The sequence below is a fragment of the Numida meleagris genome, chromosome 1 (assembly GCF_002078875.1).
Source record: "Numida meleagris isolate 19003 breed g44 Domestic line chromosome 1, NumMel1.0, whole genome shotgun sequence".
In the NCBI taxonomy this organism is placed as follows: domain Eukaryota; kingdom Metazoa; phylum Chordata; class Aves; order Galliformes; family Numididae; genus Numida; species Numida meleagris.
Window position 1 is genome coordinate 2179599 of NC_034409.1, and position 11314 is coordinate 2190912.

The following is an 11314-nucleotide window of genomic DNA, read 5'->3' on the forward strand; positions in this document are numbered from 1 at the left end:
CATGAACCCCCCTTTCTTAGTATTGACCAGAGCATAATGTTTTTGTCAGTTTAGCATAATAAAGCTGTCAGCCCAACCTGTGATCTTGCTTCATGTTGCCAATATTAGAAATTTTCTCTCTTCAAATTTCATTATATTTTGGGGATAGAGCTTTTGTTGAGCTCTTCTTGCCTGGCAGGTTGAGATTAGGAAACTTGCTACCAATTACAATATCTGAAACCTCAACCTGATTGACAAAGACAGACGGAGCTGTAGCCTTCTGACTGGAGTGCTGCATTAATGCACTACCTCCATATCTTGCTGAGCCACAATCACTATTCCAAATAATTGTTTTTAAGCCTTTTTTTGTTTTTGTTTTTTTTTTTTGCTCATTATCTTTTATTTGCTGTTTTCTAAATATGTGGCTAATATGTATATTAGCTTGTAAATACACACCCACCCATATATTTTTCCACGAAACCACTGCAAATGTTTATTCTGAGACATTTTCCTATTAAAAATACCCCTTTCACTATCACATATCCAATCAATAGCAATGCTGAAACGCCGCTTAATAACAAAATAACGAGTTGTTCCACACTGAATAGTAGGTATTGATGTTTCTCTAAATGTTTACTTACAGATTATTTTTCCATTTTGTGTGTATGTCTTTATATAAATGGAGACAAAAACGAAAATGTGATAAGTAATATTCCAGGCTTTTCTTCCCCTGCAGTAAGACACTTGATAGCTGTTAACATGTAGCTGGTAGTTCTATATAGGTTGTTTGCAATCCTTTTTTCTACTTATCCAATGTTTATTATAACCATGTTTTCAGATAGTTGTTGTTTTCTTTGCTTGTTTTTTTTTTGGTTTTTTTTTTGATACTCTTGGTTTGGATTAAAGGATGGATAATTCCACATTCACATTTTGTGGTTATTAGCAGAAGACCAAGGAGTAAGGATATGTTGGATGGAAAATAATAACTCAGGCCCATGAGCAGGGGTGTGTTTGCGCAGGCCTTCAGGACTTTGTCAAACTGTGCACTACTTTTTGTTGTGTAGTTGTGCTTTTTTTTTTTAGCTCCACTGGTGCATCTCTTTAACCCATTGTTATTCTTGCATCTTTTTTTCTGGCTTAGTACCTTTTCATGCATCACTTGGATTTGGTGTTGTACATCCAGTCTCAGCTAGAGCTAACCACACAGCGTTGCCAGCTTTTCCTCCGATGCTGTTTTTTTTATAGGCAGCCTCAAGCCTTCACTCCTTCTGCTTTATTTCATTGTGCTTTATGGGCCTAAAATGTTGCTTTAAAATCAACCTGAAGGCTCTTTCTCAGCCTAAAAGATACCCCAGCGTTGTTTCCTAAAGAGTTTATGCACTGACATTTCCTCAGATGGGGAGGATGGTGGTTTTTATGAAATTCCACTGTCTTGGTAAAGCCAAACTCAGTGTGTGTTAAGCAGGCATATGCCCAGACAGGATGGACAGAGCTCTGTGAGTGGTTGAGCAGGGACTTTCCTTGGAAATGGGGATGCTCAAAACCTCTGAAGTTCAAACTGCTGAAGATCTTGGTAGTTAATGTGGGATTAATTGACCCAAGAGCTGGTGAAATACTGTTTTATAGGAAGTGGCTATGTATGTAGTATGGCTATTGATGTAGAGCCCTGTGTTTACCCGACCATGGTGTTGCTTTGTAAAGGTGATTTCTTTCATAAACCCATTCCTAGACCTGGAGCTTGTAAGTCCTCAGTGCTTGGATCACACCTTCTTCTTAACTCTTCCTTGATTATACAATTATTTATTGTATTTATTACTTGCTTTTACCACACTGGGTGCCAGCATTTGCTGACTTCCAACTGTATTTTAACAACAGGAATTAATTGTGTTCCCATGATAACTGGTCATTGCTAACCTGTTTTTCTCTGCGATGGCTTTAGTTGCTGTTGTAGCTTCTTCAATCTTGGTGTTTGTGAAGTCTGAACACATACGCACATTCATTCTATGAATAAGAACTGCAGGTGGGGATAAACGGTGAGACAAGTGGGAACGGACGGGGCAATGCTGAAACAACAAAGCAGCATGTTGGACAGCTCCTTCAGTCCCCTCCACTTTATTCTCATGTATGAAATCCTTGCTGGGTCCTTGTTAGGATAAGTTGTTCATCCAGCCCCGCTTGGTTTAATGAAAACAAATTAGTGGATGCGTACAGTTAAACATAAACATGTCAGTATTGCCTAAGTCACCCTTAGTGATTGTGTCTGCATCTGTTTTTCTTGATAGCTTCAGCTGCGCTATTTCCCTTCCCCTTCCTGAGAAGCAGCAAAAAATATCACGAGAAAAAGTTTTAATAGGCAAAATGGAATAAACCAAAGAAATTTGCCATTGGAGTGTCACAAGGCAGAGTTTATCGCATTTCATAGAACATGGCAAAGTGTTGTAACATATGTGTGGTTAATGAATAAGCAGCTTTCTTTTCTCCCGTGTCTGTTCCCTCCTCCCACCCTTTTTCCTTTACAGAAGTTTTGGTACAAAAGCTGTACTAAGTTAACACTGTGTTTAGAACAACCCTCAGTGAGATGGTTTGCTTGGAGTTCTTTCTCAAGGAATCATTTAGCAAATACTCCATCTCCAAATAGAACCGTGTGGCAGGTAAACTACTGAATGTCAGGGCATCTGTTAGAGATTTTAGTGGCTTTACAGTGTGAGGAATAATTGTACAGGAATAATTCTTTAGTCTCTTTCACTTTCCTGGGAATCTGATGGATATGCATTCCCCTAAAGGTATTTATCTTTAAAATACATATTGCGTACTGTTTTTGAATGGCCCAATTATTTTACTTTTGGATAAACTGAGCAACAAATGAGAGGGAGCACAGTACAGGCTAGTCTGCTTTCACTTGTTTTCTGTTCCCAACCTTTTGTGCACTTGCATTTGAAAACAAGAAGTCCCCAATTTAAATACACCTTCCATTTAAAGAGGTATCAATGACAAGGTGTGCATTAAAACATTTTCTGAGCACCTTTTCTTTTTAAAAAGTTCCCTTTTCCTCCGAGGCAGTAGTTAGTGATTTTTCTCATCGCAAAGCAATAATAATTATGAGAAATTCTGCCCTATGTTTTTGCAAATCATCTTGTAAACCTGAAGGCTGAAACTGCCTTCCCAAGCACATACCGGCTTCATTTTCATTGCTGTCAGTCTGAGTGATATTTTAATTTTTCTGCCCCTAAAAATACTTCAGTCCTGTAACAGATAGATAAATGAGAGAATCCCCAGGAAACGCTGCGGAATGTTTCTGTTTGCCAGCACAATAAATGCTGGTGCTAATAAATGTCCTCTTACATCAGAAGGAGGCGTATAATGAGTAAATGATGGGAAAAGGAATTTGGGAAATAAATGATCAATCCAATCTAAGTCGACAAACAATTTCTTAATAACTTGGCCTTCGGTTGGAGAGAGGGCTGTGCTCAGCACAGAGGAGAAGGACCGTTTCCATCTGGCGGCTGATAGATTTTGTGAGGCCGTTTTAGCTTCCCCGAACAATAAGCTGTGATTCACGCACAGCCTTTCTCATGCAAAGTTGGGGTGGTTCACCATTTGTCTGTATGGGCCTACAGGGAAAAGGGACTGTTAGCAGAATCTAATCCTCATTTCTAATTCCTTACCGTGAGCATCGAGTTGTTCTTCAGGACAGATGTTGGGAAAGGACATGATTCCACAATATCTGGCAAAATCAGTCCTTTGTTCTGCCCCTGTTATATCAGGAAAAACTTCTTTACAGAAAGGGTTGTGAAGCACTGGAACAGGCTCCCCAGGGAGGTGGTGGAGTCACCATCCCTGAATGTGTTTAAAAACCATTTGGATATGGTGCTCCGGGACAGGATTTAGCGATGGGTTGTGAGAGCAGTATGGTTAGGTTGCAGTTGGACTTGATGATCTTGAAGGTCCTTTCCAACCTGAGCAATTCTATGATTCTGTGATTCTATCGCAGGTTTATTGTCTATGCCATCTGAGTTTATTGTGCTCTTCATGTGCAAGGGATTATGTCCTACCTAGATGTGCTTGTGGCGATATTCTTAACATCAGGGAGAGTCCAGCCACAGAAAGAGCTGAACCGAAACCTTAGGATGTGACCACAGTTTAAGCGCTCTGCAAATAGAGAGGGGAAGATAAATGTACCAGATTTTGTGCAGTGTTGTGATATGGATCTCTGCTTTGTCTGGCCTCTGTTGCAGAAGTCAAAGGTTAAGTACAATTTTTCTCTATTGCATTACTCGTGAAGCTCCCTGAAACCAGTGCTCTAGCTTTAAAGGTGGGAGAAGGAGTTCAAGATGAGCAGGAGGGCTGTAGGAAGAAACCTGGGGAGAACAGACAAGGAGAAAATCACAGTAATGGACTTGGTGACAAGCCTACTGACAACTTCTTTTCAGCTGAAGTTTTTGCTTTGAAGAGAGCAAAACCAATTTGTCTTGTGCATTACCCAGATTCCTTTAAAATCCCCGACTCCCCGTTCCTTCAAAAAAGAAGGAACAGACAGCTGGCATTGCACTTCTGTAGCAGAGGCACCGTATTTGTGAGATCCCTCCTAGAAAAATGTGTGATCTTTACACTGATGTTTCAAAGGTGAAGGTTTGCTTCTTTCTTGCCTCCTCTTTTAACAGAGCTATTTTTCGGCCTGTGGATGGGTTCTGTGGCTGGCAACCTGCTCACTATGCAGTGGGTCCAATTGGGCTGCGGAGGGGCTGCACGTTGCTCGTGTTGCTTTTAATTGGAATTTCCAGACAGCTTAGAAGTGGTGGTGAGCCATCGGTGGGGAGAGGGGACGGCAGCGATAATGCAAGGCTGGTGGCGTGCTCGGTGCTCTTTAAATGTGTCACAGGGAATTGAAAGTTCTTCCATCTTATGCCTTTCTAACTGAAAAGCATTATACCTGAAAGCTGAGACTTTTCAATATGTTTCTATTCACATGCATATTGCTGTGCCTCAAAAGGCCTTTCCTTTTGAAATATGGAAAGATAATCATGTGTTTGAAATGAGTAGATACTCTCCTGCCACTTTTGAAATCTTTATTTTTTTTCCCCTTGTCAGAGAGTTTAACTGTTTGCATTACTGTGGGCTGTAATCATCTAGGAGTATGTATTTATGCACACTAAAATACAAAAACATAGCTGCAGTAATTATGAAGCAAATTCAAATGAACCATAGCAAAAGAGTTCAAACGTGTGTCTAATTCTCAGGGAAGAATTACCATTCTTTTTTAAGTCTCTTACCTTAACATTTCACTGTTTTTCCTATCCGGTGTAATCCAGTTGGAAATTCTTCCTGCAACCAAACGCGTTGCCTTTTGGTCTATATATTTATTAAACATAAAGCCCCCCCCCTCCAAAATAATCCTTGTTCCTAAGACAACTGTAGCAATAATACGGAATATGTTTTTTGCTGCTAATGCCATATGTCTTTAAAAGCATTGCAGATAACTGTTGCTGCGTGCCAGCCCATGTCTGTTTATGCCAAGCTTGCCCCTGATTTCAGTACTTAATCCTCACTTGCCCATAGTTTTTAGAAGTAAAATCCTATCAGTTTTCTGCAGCAGTGAATGTCCCAAACCATTACTGCTACGTTCGACAGGTGCAAATACTTGTGTTTCAACCTATGTTAGAGCAACTACCTCAGTTTTTTGGAAAAAAAAATAGGAATTTTTCCTTTAAGTATTGAGAAACAATTTGAAAAGAGAGTCAGGTAATCCCATTTCTGCTTTACACCATAGAAAATTCACCATTTTTTCCTTTGCCTCACTTTCTTCTATCAGCAGCAGAAACAGTTAATCATCAAAATAGCACATCAAGAGTGAATTCTGTGATTACTTGCTCACTTTTCTAGACAATAAATAAGAAATATCCCATTTTACAAAATTTAACATACGTAATGTTTTGCATTAACCATTTTAATCAGCAAAATATCTAGAAATTTGAAGATGTGATTTATGTTGCTGTTCATTCGTTTCTTGCTCAACATGTCCAGAAGGCTTTTAAAGCATCCTTCATAGTTGTTTTTTTTTTTTTTTAAAACATATTTTGGTTTTTATTCAGCAGGTTACACTGGTAGCAAACACAGCACGCCAAAATGTCCTTTCTTAGAACCTATGTATTGGTGAGTGAAGCATAAAGAGAAAAGAAAGAGTGTTTTGGAAGAAGAGCCACAGTCTTAAACTGGGACTCTAGGCACTCCTTTTTCAGGGGGTACAATTGTACTATGTGGATCAGCACTCAGCAGCTCTATCCCTCCTTACTCATGAGATAGTTTTCTGCTTCCTGTAGTTGAAGCTGTTCACTTTGAAGAGTTGAGGCTTTTGCTGTCTTGTTCCCTTTACTACCAGAAATAGGTGCACTATTTTTTTTTTTTTTGACTTAACCCTACCAAATAATGCATTGCTAGCATGAAATTTGAAATGAACGTGAACCATACTGTATTCACTACACATTTTGAACAACTTGCATGAGCTTCCTTCCTTGTTAGGAATTCACTGCTGCTACTGTCAGTTTTTGGAAACTTTCTTTAATTGTGCATGTTTCAGATAATGTACAGAATGTTGGAGACTTGAGAATCTTTTGTGGCTAGACAGGCACAAGTGTTTCACAAGGGTTTCAACTGAGCAAAGCAAACATTTCTGGCATAGACAAGATGAAATACTGGATAGCAGTGCAGGTTGAACTTCATTTTATTAGGAAAGGTGGAGAAGTTTTAAAAAAATGCATTTTCAAAAGCAGAAAATTACTCCTTTAAATTGGGAAAGCTTCAATGTTTGTTTTTTTTTTCATATAGTTGTTTCCACTAATTGATGAGGGGTTTCAGATACTTTTCAAATTAAAAGAACTTCTTTAAAATAAACAAATAAATAAAATAATCCTTACAAGATCCAGACTTATATATTGGAAAATCAAGTGTAAAATGCTACATATGTCATACCATACCATGGGTGAAACATTTTTAAAGTAGGAGGCTATCAGTGGTTGACAGAAAAAGGATCTGTTGATAAGTGGTGGAGTCACCATGGAGGTATTCAAGAAAAGGGTAAATGTGACACTTAGGGACATGGCTTAAGGGCATGGTGGGGATGGGTTGGTGGTTGGAGTAGATGATCTTTGTGGTATTTTCCAACCTTAATGATTCTGTGATTCTGTGATAATATTTGTGGGGGTGGATGATACCTGTCTATTTGGGAACTTGATACAATTTAAGGAAATTTTCAGGAACGTGGACGTTTTTCATATATCTTTGAATTTACTGGCAGTGTTCTACTTCTCTTCTTGGTCAAGCTTTAAGAAATACTTTGAAAAGAAAGAGAATAGGTAGAAAGCTTCAGCGCACGTGTAGCATAAATGCAATTCCTCGTGGCGTGTTCCATAGGACACAGATACAAGATAGATGTAATCATCCTTGGAAGTGTTCAAGACATGATTTTTCAATGTCTTGAGCAACCTGTTCTAGTTGACCCTAATTTGGGTTAGATGCTCTCTGAAGGTTCATCCTAAACTTTCTTTGAGTTGTCACTATAAAGTGAAGCTTGCTGATTGAGAGAATTTAACTTGATGCTTCTTACTTCTGGAGAATGGCGACCTTACATTACATTAATGCATTCAACATTGCAAAGAGTTACTGTAGTATGAGGTAAGTTTACAATGATGCTGATCCTACGAGGCATTGCCAGGCCTCATAATAATCAAATGGATGTTTTTCCCATGGTAGGTTTAAGATTCCTGGCTGTAAGGGTACATGAGGGATTTTGTTGAGGAGCTTCATGTAGGAAAAAGAAGGATATGTCCTTCTTGGTGAGACTGAGTGGCTGTGATGCATTTAAGGTGGGAACATCTAGTCTGCATTACCTATCTGGGGTCAGTCAGCAGTTGCTGGTGAGAGAGAACTGCCACTGAATGGTGATCAGTCCATCCCCTCAGTTTGGCAAGAGAATGACTTGCCTTGATTCTGATTCTGTGTTTTGCTGTCAATTGTCAAGGAATCGTGGTTCAAGCAACTGTCTATGGGCAGCTGAGGTTTTACGTGATGAATCCCATAGAGACAAGTGCTGTAGACCACTGCCAGTGTGGGCAGGGAATGAGCAGCCCTGCTCTGTAATGCCATCAGTGACCTACAGAGACAAATTCTGAATTCATTGTTTGCCAAAATAGATGGGTGCTGTGTGGGGGAATATGCATAGAACACAGATTGTTTTCCTAAGAAGCATCCAAAAATCCGTTCAGGCTAATGAGGAAGAGGTGTCTTTGAAGGGCTGTGGATGTCTGGAAAAATAGAGATAGTACAGCACAAGTGATAGCTTTGAATGGAGAGGAAAAATAAAGAAGCCAATAGAAGAATATACATATGTAGGACAGAACATGGACTAAATATCTTCAGGAAGGTTGAAAGGTAGAATAATGGCTCTGGCTTAAAAATGGACTGAGCCCTGTGGGAGGGGGAATTGAAATTGATGGTAAGAATACACAGAACCTGCACACAAAAAAAAAAAAAAAAAAACAGGAAAAAGAAGCCTGCAAGTAGTGAGAATAGTCCTCAAAGGTCGTGAAACATAGCTATAAACTGAATATTTTCCGGGTCTCCATCTGAATTATTTGCTGTGGTGTAACTTCCAGCTGTAGGCATTTTGTGGTGCTATTGAGAGCAACAGAACCATGTTTTTAACTTCTGAAGCAGTGTATTCGGTGCTAATGATTACACTGTGATATGCTGAGAGAACTTAAGTGGTTTCTTTTTCATAGGTCCTGGATTTATTATTTAGCAGGTTTTTGAGTGAGAAGGCCACCTGCCTTAGTTTTGGCTGTGTTTCTTTCATAAGACTGTTTCCAAACAAAATAGGTCTTCTGGGATACGCTGTTGTAAGAGCTCTAAAAAATCCTCACATTAGCTTGATTTAAATTTGCTCATACCTCATTTCATTTCTTGCTTACCTAATTATCAGCATAGCTCTCAATGTAGACTGAGTAGGAAACATAATTTTCAAGGAGTCTGATCATTACCAAACAAATCTGTACGGTGTTTTTCACCAAGCACTTTTTTATATCCTCAGCATGTGTACTGTAGCAATCCTGATCTTTTCACACTGCTCAAACCAGTCTAAAGCAGCTACAAGAGGCTGTCTTTGAAGTACTTCAGTCACTTCATAATCACCAAAAGCTGTTACTGGTACGTAGTTCTGTGGAGTTTTGCTTAGTTCTAGTTTTGCATCAACTACCAGTCAGTTGATATTTTGGGATTCAGAGACTTTCTGCCTTGATATCTTGAAGGTGGTTTGACAGCAGTCATGAGCTAGTCCAACTGTCCATCTACCACCAATATTTCCACACTAAACCATGCCCCTCAGTACAACACCTAAACATTCTTGAGCGCTTCCAGGGATGGTGACTCAACCATCTCCCTGGGCAGCCCATTCCAGCACCTGGCCACTCTCTTGGAGAAGAAGTATTTCCTAATGTCCAGCCTGAACCTCCTCTGGCATGACTTGAGGCCATTCCCTCTAGTCCAATCACTAGTTACGCAGGAAAAGAGACCAATCCCCACCTCGCCACAGCCTCCTTTCAGGGAGTTGTAGAGAGCGATAAGGTCTCCCCTGAGCCTCCTCTTCTCCAGACTGAACAATCCCAGCTCCCTCAGCCTCTCCTCATAAGGCCTGTGCTTCAGACCCCTCACTAGCTTTGTTGCCCCTTTCTGGACATGCTCCAGGGCCTCGATTTCTTTCTTATAGTGAGGGACCCAAAACTGAGCACAGCACTCAAGGCACGGCCTCACCAGAGCTGAGTACAAGGGGATGATCACTTCCCTACTCCTGCTTGCAGCGCTATTTCTGATACAAGCCAGAATGCCACTGGCCTTCTTGGCTACCTGGGCACACTGTTGGCTCATCTTAAGCTGAGCGTTGGCCAGCAGTCCCAGGTCCATTTCCTCCACATAGTCTTCCAGCCACTCTGCCCCAAGCCTGTAGCAATGCATGGGGTTGTTGTGACCAAAGAGCAGGACCCAGCACTTGGTCTTGTTGAAGCTCATACCATTAGCTTCAGCCCATTGATCCATCCTATCCAAATCCCTCTGAAGGTCCTCCCCCCACACTTACCCCACAACTTGGTGTCATCTGCAAACTTATTGAGGGTGCCCTCAGTTCCCTCATTCAAATCATCAATAAAGATATTAAACAGGACAGTACCAACTCTTAGGGGAATACCAGTCGTGACTGGTCACCAGCTGGATTTAAATCCATTCACCACCACTCTGGGTCCAGCTCACCAGCCTGTTATTTACCTAACAAAGAATGTACCAGTCCAGGACACAAGCTGCAGCTTCTCCAGGAACATTCTGTGAGAGACAGTGTCAAATGCTTTGTTGAAGTCTAGGTAGACTATGTTGACAACCTTTCCGTCATAGAAAGGAGATGAAGTTGGTCATACAGGGCCTGCTTTTCAAGAGCCCATGTTGGCTGGGCCTGATCGCCTGGTTGTCTCGCACATGCCATGTGGTCTCACTCAAGATGATCTTTTCCATAACCTTGCCTGGCACTGAGGTCAGGCTGACAGGCCAGTAGTTCCCCAGATCCTCCTTAACAACCTTTCTTGTAGATGGTTTTCACGTTGGCAAGCCTCCAATCCTCTGGGACCTCTCCAGTTGACCAGGACCATTGGTAGATGGTGGAAAGTGGCTTGCAAATCAGCCAGCTCCCTCAGCACCCTCAGGTGGATCCCATCTGGCCCTATGGACTGGTGACAGTCCGGGTGGACTAGAAAGTCTCTGTTTGCACCTGTATTCTGGGGTGTTCATTCTGCTCCTCATCCCAGACTTCAAGGTCAGAAGTTAGAGTACCCAAGGATAACTGGTCTGACTTTTAAAGACAGATTATGCCCTTAGGCAACTGAGTAGCGATAGTGGTAGATCTAATAAACAAAGGTAAACCCAGCTACTTTCAAATTATTTGAAAGAAGATGTGGCCAGTCCTTAATTCTGTAATTCTTAATTACAGAATTAATTCTTAATTCTGTTGGGCTTCAGCCACAAGATGAATTTCATGCACAGCTGCAAAGCAGACTGCACATCTACAAGCTGAAATAGATTTTAATTCTGATATTGGATATATCATTAAGTATAGGTATGCATATCCATAGAATTATTCAGTTTGGAAGGGGCCATGGGAAGTCTAACCTTCTGCTCTAGGGAGGATCGCCACTGAAGACAGACAAGGTTGATCAGGCTATCTGTCATCAGATCTTTGCCAGCCGCAGAGGCTGGAGATACCACAGCCTCTTAGGGCCTCTGTCACTCTTTTAATTATACTCGG

General features: G+C 40.9%; 1 protein-coding gene across 3 annotated transcripts in view; it reads left to right on the forward strand.

The window, feature by feature from the left end:
• Positions 1-11314, forward strand: part of CHCHD3 (coiled-coil-helix-coiled-coil-helix domain containing 3) — a 164758-nt gene that overhangs the window by 106988 nt on the left and 46456 nt on the right. The gene's annotated exons all lie outside the window — the stretch shown is intronic.